Raw genomic sequence first — 10,817 nt, 5'->3', positions numbered from 1 at the left:
TTTGCTTGGCTTTTCTCTACATTCACAATGGCTAACACGGTACAACACCCTAGTACTACAAAAAAAACAGTAATTAATTGAATAATAAATCTCACTGCTGCGCTCTCATACTACACCTTTTTTCTTTACCATAATGAAAATTTTGAAAAGACTTTGTAAACAATTTTTCCTGACCTGTAAGCTTGAATGTATTCTGCATTTTTTTTTTTGCCTTTCGTAGGGTTTCCACAGTGCCATGTTGGATTGTCTTGTGCCATAATTTAGGGCGCTGTCGCTGGGGTCTCTCTCTGGTTCACTCTTCCTGGAAGTCGCTGCATCATTGACACATTATTTATCACAGCAGCATGCAAGTTACGGCATCCAAAACTGTGAATTAATACTCCAGATTTTATTTTTGGATTTAAAGTTAACAATCCTTTGACTTTCACTTCTGTTTATTGGTTAGACTATTCCACTCAGTATTTGCAAAATAAAAAATCAGATCTTTGGAATGTCTTTTGACAACAAGTTTTGATTTGATTTGATTCCTAATCAACTTTTGTAATTTTTCATCTCCTTGTCATTTTCTAAATCTTTCCATTCACTGCCTTTTCTGCTGCATCAGAACACAATCTCTTTAAGTGTGATTGTTTTTGTAATTATAGCCACCATTACATTATTTGAATTAAGTTGTGTTTTTATGTAGAGACGATCGTTAATTGCTAAGAAAATTTTGCAATGGAATGTCCGTCCGGTAAGGAGGTAAGTGCACCATGAAGATTACCCAGGGAAGTGTTACGTCATACAGGAAACTTCCATTACGAGTAAGTGTGATGCTGGCAGCACAATGAGGGGCACTTGCTGTGCTGCTTTCATTCAGCCAACACAAACCTGTCAGTAGGGCATCACAGTTGTTCCAGTTAAAAAATCTCAACACAGCAGCAATCTTAAACTCTTAAACATGGAGTTTGCATGTTCTCCCCGTGTCTGCGTGGGTTTCCTCCCACAGTCCAAAGACATGCTGGTTAGGTGGATTGGCGATTCTAAATTGGCCCTAGTGTGTGTGTGCTTGGTGTGTGGGTGTGTTTGTGTGTGCTCTGCGGGGGGCTGGCGCCCTGCCCAGGATTGGTTCCTGCCTTGCACCCTGTGTTAGCTGGGATTGGCTTCAGCAGACCCCCCATGACCCTGTGTTCGGATTCAACGGGTTGGAAAATGGATGGATGGATAAATCTTAAACACAAACTTTATGAATTTCTTTAGATATGAAGTAATGAATACATAACATGTTGCTACAGAACAAAACAAAATTCGGTCCTTCTTCTCTTTTGATGGCTTGGATCCGTTTTCTTCTCTGTGCTTCATCAGTCAGAAAGCTGTGAAAAATTAAGTAAGGTTGTTTTGTTTGGCATTTGAACACAGTGGAACATTATGGAAATGTTTCTTTCTTGATTTTGCCATTATTTTGGATAGCTAATCATACCATCAACAAATTCTTACTGGAAATGAAAATACATAAGCGTATAACAAAGGGCTCATTTCAATGCTGCTTACTGATATTACGTACAGCATAGCTTTGCCAAGCTTTAATACCTTTTAAACACTGAAACAATGCCATTTATTTTGAGAAAGTTATCGTTAATCCTCCAGCTGTCAACAATCGCCAATTGACTGTCTTTCCTCCCTACCGCCATTCCCAAAGCAGTTTCCTGTCACAGCACTGAAGGGCAAAAAACAGTAACAAAGCTTATCTGTCAAGCAAGAAAGAAAAATATATCAGCACTCTGTACCATTGGGATAGACTCTGCCTATCTGTGACACTGTAGGGGAATAACTGGTTTACAAAATGTGTGTGTGGATTAGGAATTAACTTTTGTGATGCCTTTTATTACAACAGAAGTACACCTGAATAAGTACAACATAAATCTCCTTATCCCGTTTGTTTAAAATATTCTGAGATCTTTCAAGTAAGAAAGATAGAAGTTGTTAGGTAAGGTGGTCCTGCTCAGTCACCATTAAGGCACTGGAGAAATGGCCACGCATTGTGTGTTGATTAGCACAAGTGAGTCAGCATTTCACCGTAGTCTGCACAAGTGACGTTGATGACTAGGGCTGCCAGTTCTCTTTCTGTGGAAATTAAGATATTTGGGTTGAACAGTGGATGCTTGATAGTAGTGTGGCTCTTAGCACATCCATATTGCTAGTACATTCTGTATTACTGCTTACTTAAGGCTGACTTCTCAATCAGACATGACTCTTTGAAGAAGGTCAAAAGAGTTTAATGTGCATACTCCATAAAGATTCACCACAGCTGCGGCCTAACCAAGTTCAGATAACAGATGGATGGAAACAAACATGAGACAAGGGTCATAATTGTTCATCTCACTGTAACTAGATTTTTGACTTCAGGGTAGAAAGGCCACAAACAGTCTACATTGACAATAACATATCTCTAGTATCATGACTCTGAGCACTGGAATCTTCCAAGGATGCGTACTCAGCCCTTACTCACTCACTCATGGCTGTAAAGCTTCAACTGTATTACTAAGTTTGCTGAAGACACTATGGTAGTGAGTCTCATCAACAATATTGATGAAAAAAGTAATGGATGTGGAGCAATTGGTAGACTGGTATAAGTGTAAAAACCTGTCTCTTAAGTTTGGCAAAACTAAGAAGATGATTGTGAACTTCAGGGAGACACACCCTGCTCACATTCCACTTTACATCAACAGTTCTGTCGTAAACAGAGTGAAAAACACCAAATTCCTTGGTGAGCAACTGGCGGAGTACTTGACATAGTCTTTCAAAACATCCTTCTTGATCATGAAAGCACAGCAGCAACTCCATTTTCTGCACCAGCTGAAGTGGGAAAGCCTTCCGTGCCATATCCTCACCAGATTGTATAGGGCAGGGGTCTCCAACACTTCGCTCTCGAGCTGCCGGTACCTTGCAACCCCTTTCCAAGTAGCTCACCAAAGGGTTAATGAATCCTACATAAATTTGAAAACTTGATTAGTCAAAATAGGGGTGTGCGATCTTTCCAAAAAATCATATCACGATCCACAATCTGAATTGCAATCTATCTTTTCAATGTAGCATACACTTAAGAGAATATCCGGACTCGAACTCATCAAGACCTAACAAACAAAGTTGAATTCAATTATTCTTTCGTTCGCCCTCCCCTTGGCCCACTAATTTTTTCTCGGATTCGGGCAAATACATCGGTACCGCAAGCAAACTATGATACATAGTGAAATGAGAGAAGTCACAAAATCAACTGGAATGTTCAAGCAGATTATAGAAAAAAAATCTAAATCCTTTAAGTAGTTCTCCCGTGAAAAGTGGACAGACATACAGACAGACAGACTTTGGACTTTATATATTATATATTACTAAACCTTCAAAATAATGTGCAGTTAAAGTCTCAACAGCATTCTCAGCATTTCTGGAGCTTAATAGAGCCAGATAACTGTCTTGTATAGGCCTCTCAGGTAACCACAGTCACAGTACCTGACAGCCCTAACTGCTAATCATTTCTCATTACTGTTACTGGAGATACATAGTAGGGTTTTAAACCTATTTCTTTGTTCAGACATTACAGACTGGACAAGCATTACAGATTGATCTTAACGTTTGGCTGAGTTTACCTCCATTTCTTGATTTTTGATTTTCTTGCTGCTAGATTTTCGACCCCCCAGTATTTGACCTTAGTGAGTTTATAGTTTTCCTTTTCTCCCGATTCCATTTCTTTTCAAAACTGAGACCACCCTGTGTAGTCAATGCACTGAAGGCCTAGGTACGAAGAAACCCCTCAAAAAAAGAATGAAAGAAGTTGCTTACTAAGGGAAAACAAGATGAAATATGTTTTATATTCATCTTTATGGTTGTGCACTGTGAAAACATCCTTTGATTGGGCCATGTTGCTGCTGGTGGTTCTCTGAAATGACATTGTTTTGGGCTATTCTGATATTTTGTTTAAAACTATGAAATATACAAAATATTCACTTTAAATGGGATTATTTATGTTTTAACTACCAATGAATTAAAATTGAAGCTGTAAGAGCCATTTTCCTTGTTCTATAAGATTCATTAATATTTCTTAGATGACAATGCATAAACTATGGGAGGTTCCTATAACCCCCGTAAATAGAATTGTATTGGTATATTCTTGCCATGTCTAACAGCTTGGAGTAAACATTATTCTTCAGTTAGTTAGTGACAGCCTTGCCTTGTATAAGGTGTAGAGGCATACAGTTTTTAACCATGACCGCACGTGACCGTGCCTGGGCACTTGCCTATGTACCAACCGGCTTACGAGCCTTTTGAGTGTGTGAAGTAAATATGTAAGAAGACAGCACTTAATTTATGTGTTGTGCCGTACGTAAAATGTACAGAAGAAGAAACTAAGAATCTTTAAGTAGAGAAGAAGAAATTAAGAACCTTTAGGTAGAGAAGAAGAAATTAAGAACCTTTAAGTATAGAAATAACTAAAGTCTTTCAAGAAAAGCTAAGTTTATAGAAGATACATTTTTCCCTTTTTTTGCCTTTTATTCTACGTGTGTAACTATTTTTTCTTTTATACTTGTTTGGATTATTTGCTTTTAACTTTCACTAAATACCTTTAAAACAAACTCTTGGACTTTGAGAATTCTTTTGACACGCGTCTTACCCGTGCCTGATAACACCTTATATTTCAGCAGCTACACAAGCATTATAACATTTTTTTAAAAAATGGTTTACTTAATACATCATTTGCAGGGCAGCATGGTGGCACTGCTGCCTTGCAGTAAGGAGACCAAGGTGTGCACCGCATCTTCTCTGTGTATGGAGTTTGCATGTTCTCCCCGTGTCTGCGAAGGCTTCCTCCGGATGCTCCAGCTTTCTCCTACAGTCCAGAGACATGCAGGTTAGGTGGACTGGAGATGATGAATTAGTTTGTGTAATGGACTTGCATGCTCCCCAGGAATTGTTCCTGCTTTATGCTCTGTACTTGCTTGGATAGGCTGCAACCCCCCAAGAATGTAGTGGGTAAGAAGATGGATGGGTTGCATTATTTGCATTAGAGTGAATTATATATTTCTGAAATGTTTTAAAAGGGTGTAATTGTGTTTTTTAGATGTATATTTTACTATTGTCACTTCTATTTAAAATTTCCCCTTTAAAAATAACCACTCATTCTCCACAAAATGAACATACAACAAATGTACAGCAACAAGTTTACAATCAGTCAGTAATGTTAACTGAGTCCAAACAGAAAGCTGACCACAGTTCACAATCAACACCAGATGGTTCGGTTTGCTGAAGTCAGCAACGAAGTCTCTGATAATATGTGAAAAACAAAGTAATAGATTTTGCTCTCCACCCAAACAAGAGCAATATTTGCTTCCTTAAACTTAATGACAAATTGAAGTTTTATCATATCTGAGCGCAAATATGCAAAAGCAGGTCAAAGAAGATGGAGGAAACTACAAGAGGGAGTTTCATTTTGTCTATTGCCCACCTCCTTGGTGCCCAGTCTCACTGATGAAGACATGAAGACTATGAAAGAACATAAAAGAGCAGTAAACAACAACAACATTTATTTATATAGCACATTTTCATACAAATAATGTAGCTCAAAGTGCTTTATGTGATGAAGAAAGAGAAAAGTAAAGTAGCCTAAAGACATCTGGAGTGTGTGCCTTCATTCGATGTGATGCATTTATGGTGTTTCTACTCCTAGACGAATAACAGCAATATAGAGCAGGGGTCGCCAGTTCCAGTCCTGGAGGACCACCGTGGCTGCAGGTTTTCATTCTAACTCTTCTCTTAATGAGTAACCTGTTTTAACTGCTAATTAACTTCTTTTGAACTAATTTAATTGACTTGTTCTTGAAGACTCAGACCCCTTAATTGTTTCTTTTTCCTTAATTAGCAGCCAAACAATAATGACATACAAAATGAGCCAATTCAACTGGTGTCCAAAGTAGAATATCTGAAAATAAAGAACGATGAAGGTCTCAGGAATGTCGATCTGCTCAGGTCCCCAAAACATTTTAACAGTGCTCTTAGAAAAGAGAAAATTAATAATTTCGAAAATGTCTGGTAATGCACCACGAGAGCAGCAACAAGCTACGAAAATAAAGAACGGGTTTAATTAACGACAAGAATTGGCACCTCATTAAGCACCTAGTTGGAGTGAACTTGGTTGGAGTTTGAGGCCCTCACTTAGTTGGTCTTCTGTTGGCTCCCTCACTTCACATTGCATTTTTGTTTGGGTGCCGTTTAAGGAAAGAAATGAAACAATTCAGAGGAACGATGAAGAAATTCAGGGGAGCAAATCTTTAAAAAGCAATTCAATTAAAATGAATTCACAAGAAGCTAATTAGCAGCACAAACAGGGCACTCATTTAAAAGAAGGGTTACAATGAAAACCTGTAGCTACGGTGGTCCACCAGGACCGGACTTGGCGACCCCTGATATAGAGTAATACATGCATCGGAAAATATTTGTTTAAACAAATGTGTTACATTTCATAGAGAAGGAGGATATAATCCACCTTCTGCCCTATTCATAAGCCTACTACAGGGTTGCTTTGTAAGTACAGTATGAGATAATAATACTCAAACGTTTCAATATACATTTTACCAGATGAAAATATTAGTGAAAACTCTTCTTAACATCATTTAATTAAAAGGAAGATACACAAAAAAGAGGCTACATTACAGATTCACCCATTTCACTTAGATTGATCAGATTCACCATAAATAAAACACAAGAGTTCTACACAACCGACATATGACAGAATGCAATTCTGCACATTTCCACTTTAATTTTGACACTGCCATACACAAAAATATTCAACACCAGAGGCCTCATGTATAAACGGTGTGTACGCACAGAAATGTTGCATAAGAACGTTTCCACGTTCAAATCGCGATGTATAAAACATAAACTTGGCGTAAAGCCACGCACATTTCCATGGTAGCACATACCCTGTCGTACGCAAGTTCTCTGCTTGGTTTTGCAAACTGGTGGCACCCTGTGTCAAAGCAGTGCTACTGTTCCTGTGTTGTTTCACTTTCTTTTTTAGATCTACATCCCTGACGCGGCTTCATAAATACACTGAAATTAACCGCATATTGTTTATTAGTTTAATGCATCTGATTGTAATTAACCTGTAACGATATAATGGTCAACAGAATGGTCAAACTATTCTAAATACCATAACTGCTTTAGCGTTGTTGCTCTCACTGCACCTTCTTCTTCATCTGTCAGCTGCTCCCGTTAGGGGTTGCCACAGCGGATCATCTTTTTACATATTACTCTCACTGCACCACTCGGAGTATTTATATCACTGTATCTGAGTGTGAATCACAGATCTACAGCGATTGGAAAGAGAATTATCGGTATACAGCATCAAGCACTCGCTGCCTCAGCCATTCGCTATTTGAACTGCTCTCATCCAACCAACGCTTCAGAGCCTTTCCTGTTCGGACCTCGCGGTTCACAAACAGTTTCATCCCAAGAACTATACACACACTCAATCAGTCCATCAAGTGCTCCTTGTAGAACTGTTTGTACTTGCAAGTTACCGTGAGGTAATTGTACTTATGATACAGTTATAATATTGCACAACCTGAGCCAATTTATAAAGTATGTATTTACATATGATGACGATATCATTTTTAAGATGAAATGCAGCAAAATATATTTATTATATTATACAGATGAATCTTTAACTTTAACTACATGGTGCCGCAGTGCTAGCGAGCTTGAGCTTCGTTCACGGTTTGTTCCTGCCTCGCGCTGTATTCATGCTGTGGCTGGCGCGACACTGGAAGGATAGATGGATAGAATAATTAAACATTACGAAGATATTTCAATGTTCCTTAAAAGTTTTGAAGAATCGGCATTCTAAACTTATAGATGGCTTAACGTCTGTTACAGAGCTGATTGTGTGGCGATTGAGTATTTGGAGAAAGAAAAGTAAGGACAGGAATTGGGGGTTAGTACGTTTGAAAAAGACAGTACTTCTGTAATAAAGCATTTCATCGAAGGTCGCGCACAGCACAGCAAGCATCTTGCTGTAAGACATGAACAATCACTGCGCCACCGTGTTCCCATGTTTAATAACATGCTTTAACTCATATCTTCATGAAAATGATATCATGTATACGTCTCAGTATTTTAATTATTCAGAGAGCTGTAATATTACGAATGTAATGGATTCTGTGTCCTGTCGGAGGAAGAGCACGTAGTGATTCAGGCACATAGAGCTCATATAAGATCAAATACACAACAAAGCATTTAACGTGCTACTTTAGTTACAATGGGATTTCAGAATTTAGTAAATTAAACGATTTTAAGATGAAGTTTATGATGTTCTACTTTAATGACAAAATAAACTACGTGATTAAAGTGGAAATTTCGAGATTAAAGTTGACATTTCATGCTTTTTTCACACTGTGTGCCTTTTTTTTTTCACTGTACCCTAGTAAGTTTTCATATGACACTCAGACGGTGGGCTACGAGTCGCCTTTTTACGCCGACATTGATATGTGACAACTTCTTTTTTATTTCGGGCACTATGTGACTTTGTGAACTTGAGCTTTCGAGTTTCTCCGACACGCTATCTCACTCGATCAACTTCCTTTTGTTGCTTATATAACTGTTTAAACCAACAAATAGTACGTTTTTCTTTGCCTCCATTTGGTATTCACTGAAATTCTTCTATTTTTCCTCGTACTTTTGCCATTGCCTTTTCACAGAATGCTGATCTTAAGGGCTATTTATATTGATTTGCATATTCAAAGAGGCGTAATTCTGGGAGGAGTTGGGGTGGGACAGCAGGCGCATGCACGAGCGTTACTTTTCACGCTGGCCGGGATTTATGGAGCGGAAGAACGTGGAAGTTGGCGAACGCACAGATTTATGCATCTGGATTTTTCTGTGTGTAAGCACATTTCGGCTTTTGTGCTTACGTCATGTTATAGTGCGAATTCAACGCACGGCGTTATGCATGAGGCCCCAGATGTCCACCTTATAATAAAATGTTATTTTTATAAACCCTACAAAAACTTAAATTATTCCAGGTCTTACCCCTGTGATATATAGATGTATGTGTCTTCTCTAATCACCAAAATCCACTTCAAAGTGCGACCTTGTAAAATTTTGGTAACCATGCAGAAATATGGCAGGATGCCCTGCTTTCATGGTGTTGCCAGTGGCAAGGAAGCATAGGTAGTAACACAACAAGGACAAGCCAAACAGGTTTCATACTGATAACGAAGGAGCCCCTATAAGTGTGGGGATACTAGGACACAGGAGGAGATAGGCCATAAAGTGTGCTCTCTCTGAATATAAATACTTTATGAATGAGTACCAAATTGGTCATGGGGGGATTCTGAAAATCACAGGAGTTGAGATCAAGCTATCATGCACTTTAATATGTTGTGAAATATACTGGCCAAAACACGGTTGGTTTTAGCCAGGAAGCTGCTACTTGGTCTCATCTGAATGCCAATGACCCAAAACACATCTTAATATTAACAAAGAAATGGATAGGAATAACAAGTCACCATTTTGTAATAGCTGGTCCAGTTTGCAGAGTTAAACTAAATCAAATGCTAGTCTGAATACATGTGCACCATCAATAAGCATAGACCTAAGGACGTTAAACATTCACAAATGTTCTGCATAGAGGAATGATTCAAGATCCATCCCAGTGAGTTATTTAACCATTATTAAAATCATAGGAAAAGGCTACAAGGATTTGTACCAAGTAAAATAACATTCTTAAGCACACTTAATCAAGTTCTGCATCTTAGTAGAGCCAGATAAGTATAAGAATCTTCACCAAGCAGCTTTGTCTGCTTTGTTTGGTCTACGTACCTCTATGCGTCTGACTTTTCTAACATGAATGTCGTGAAATCGAAGTTCAAAACAAGACTGACAGATGAACATTTAAATGACTCCATAAGAGTGAACATAAGTGGCTACACTCCACCATACACCTCTCTTGTTGCCTCCATGCAGTGCCAATCATCTGACTAACTAAAAAACACATCACACAGGTAACTGGACCTGTGAATAAAGTGAAACAGTGATATGGGACAAAATTACAAATGAATAAGTAATATCTGTGTATTTGTAATTGCATTGTTTTGTTTTCACAGCATTCATGTTTTAATTCAATTGTGTGAGATACACCAGAAAATGCATACAGACCTACAAAATGCACTTGCAGGTGAACTAAATATTTTTTGTGGTTTTTGTAATGCAAAATGTGAGTTGTGGACACCAACATTTTGTAAATGTTCAGGCAAAACAAGCTTATTCAGTATGTTTGGATTGAAATACGCTATGAGAATAAATATTAGCAAACAAGAGTAGCTCTCGGCCATTTTAATTTTGTAAAAGTAGCTCTCAGGGGAAAAAAGGTTGGAGACCCCTGGGTTAGACAATTATGGAAGCAATCGCACAGAGCCAGTTTGGCATTAACAATAAGCCTAACACAAACACATCTTTAAACGTATTGGAGTAAAAGCTGGAGAATTTAGGGAAAACCCCTTGCAAACTTCAGAAATATTTGCAGATTCTACACAGACTGCCACAACGCTGCCCTTTGCATACATTAAAGCATCTTAAAGTTTGGCACGCTAAAACAAAAAACTATGACTCATTTATCCGTGTTAGCATACAATAATTCTCCCATATCTGTTCATAACATTTCCTATTTGTCTGTGACATTTATTTTATTTTTATAAATGATACAATCATTCTTGTGCCTTCGAGCTTCATTTCACAACAATCAAATTTTCTGAGGCGCTCCACTTCTCTATCGAAAGGCGTAAACAGCC

This window comes from Erpetoichthys calabaricus, chromosome 17 (genome assembly GCF_900747795.2).
Source record: "Erpetoichthys calabaricus chromosome 17, fErpCal1.3, whole genome shotgun sequence".
Taxonomy (NCBI): domain Eukaryota; kingdom Metazoa; phylum Chordata; class Cladistia; order Polypteriformes; family Polypteridae; genus Erpetoichthys; species Erpetoichthys calabaricus.
Note: the sequence above shows the minus strand (reverse complement) of the source record.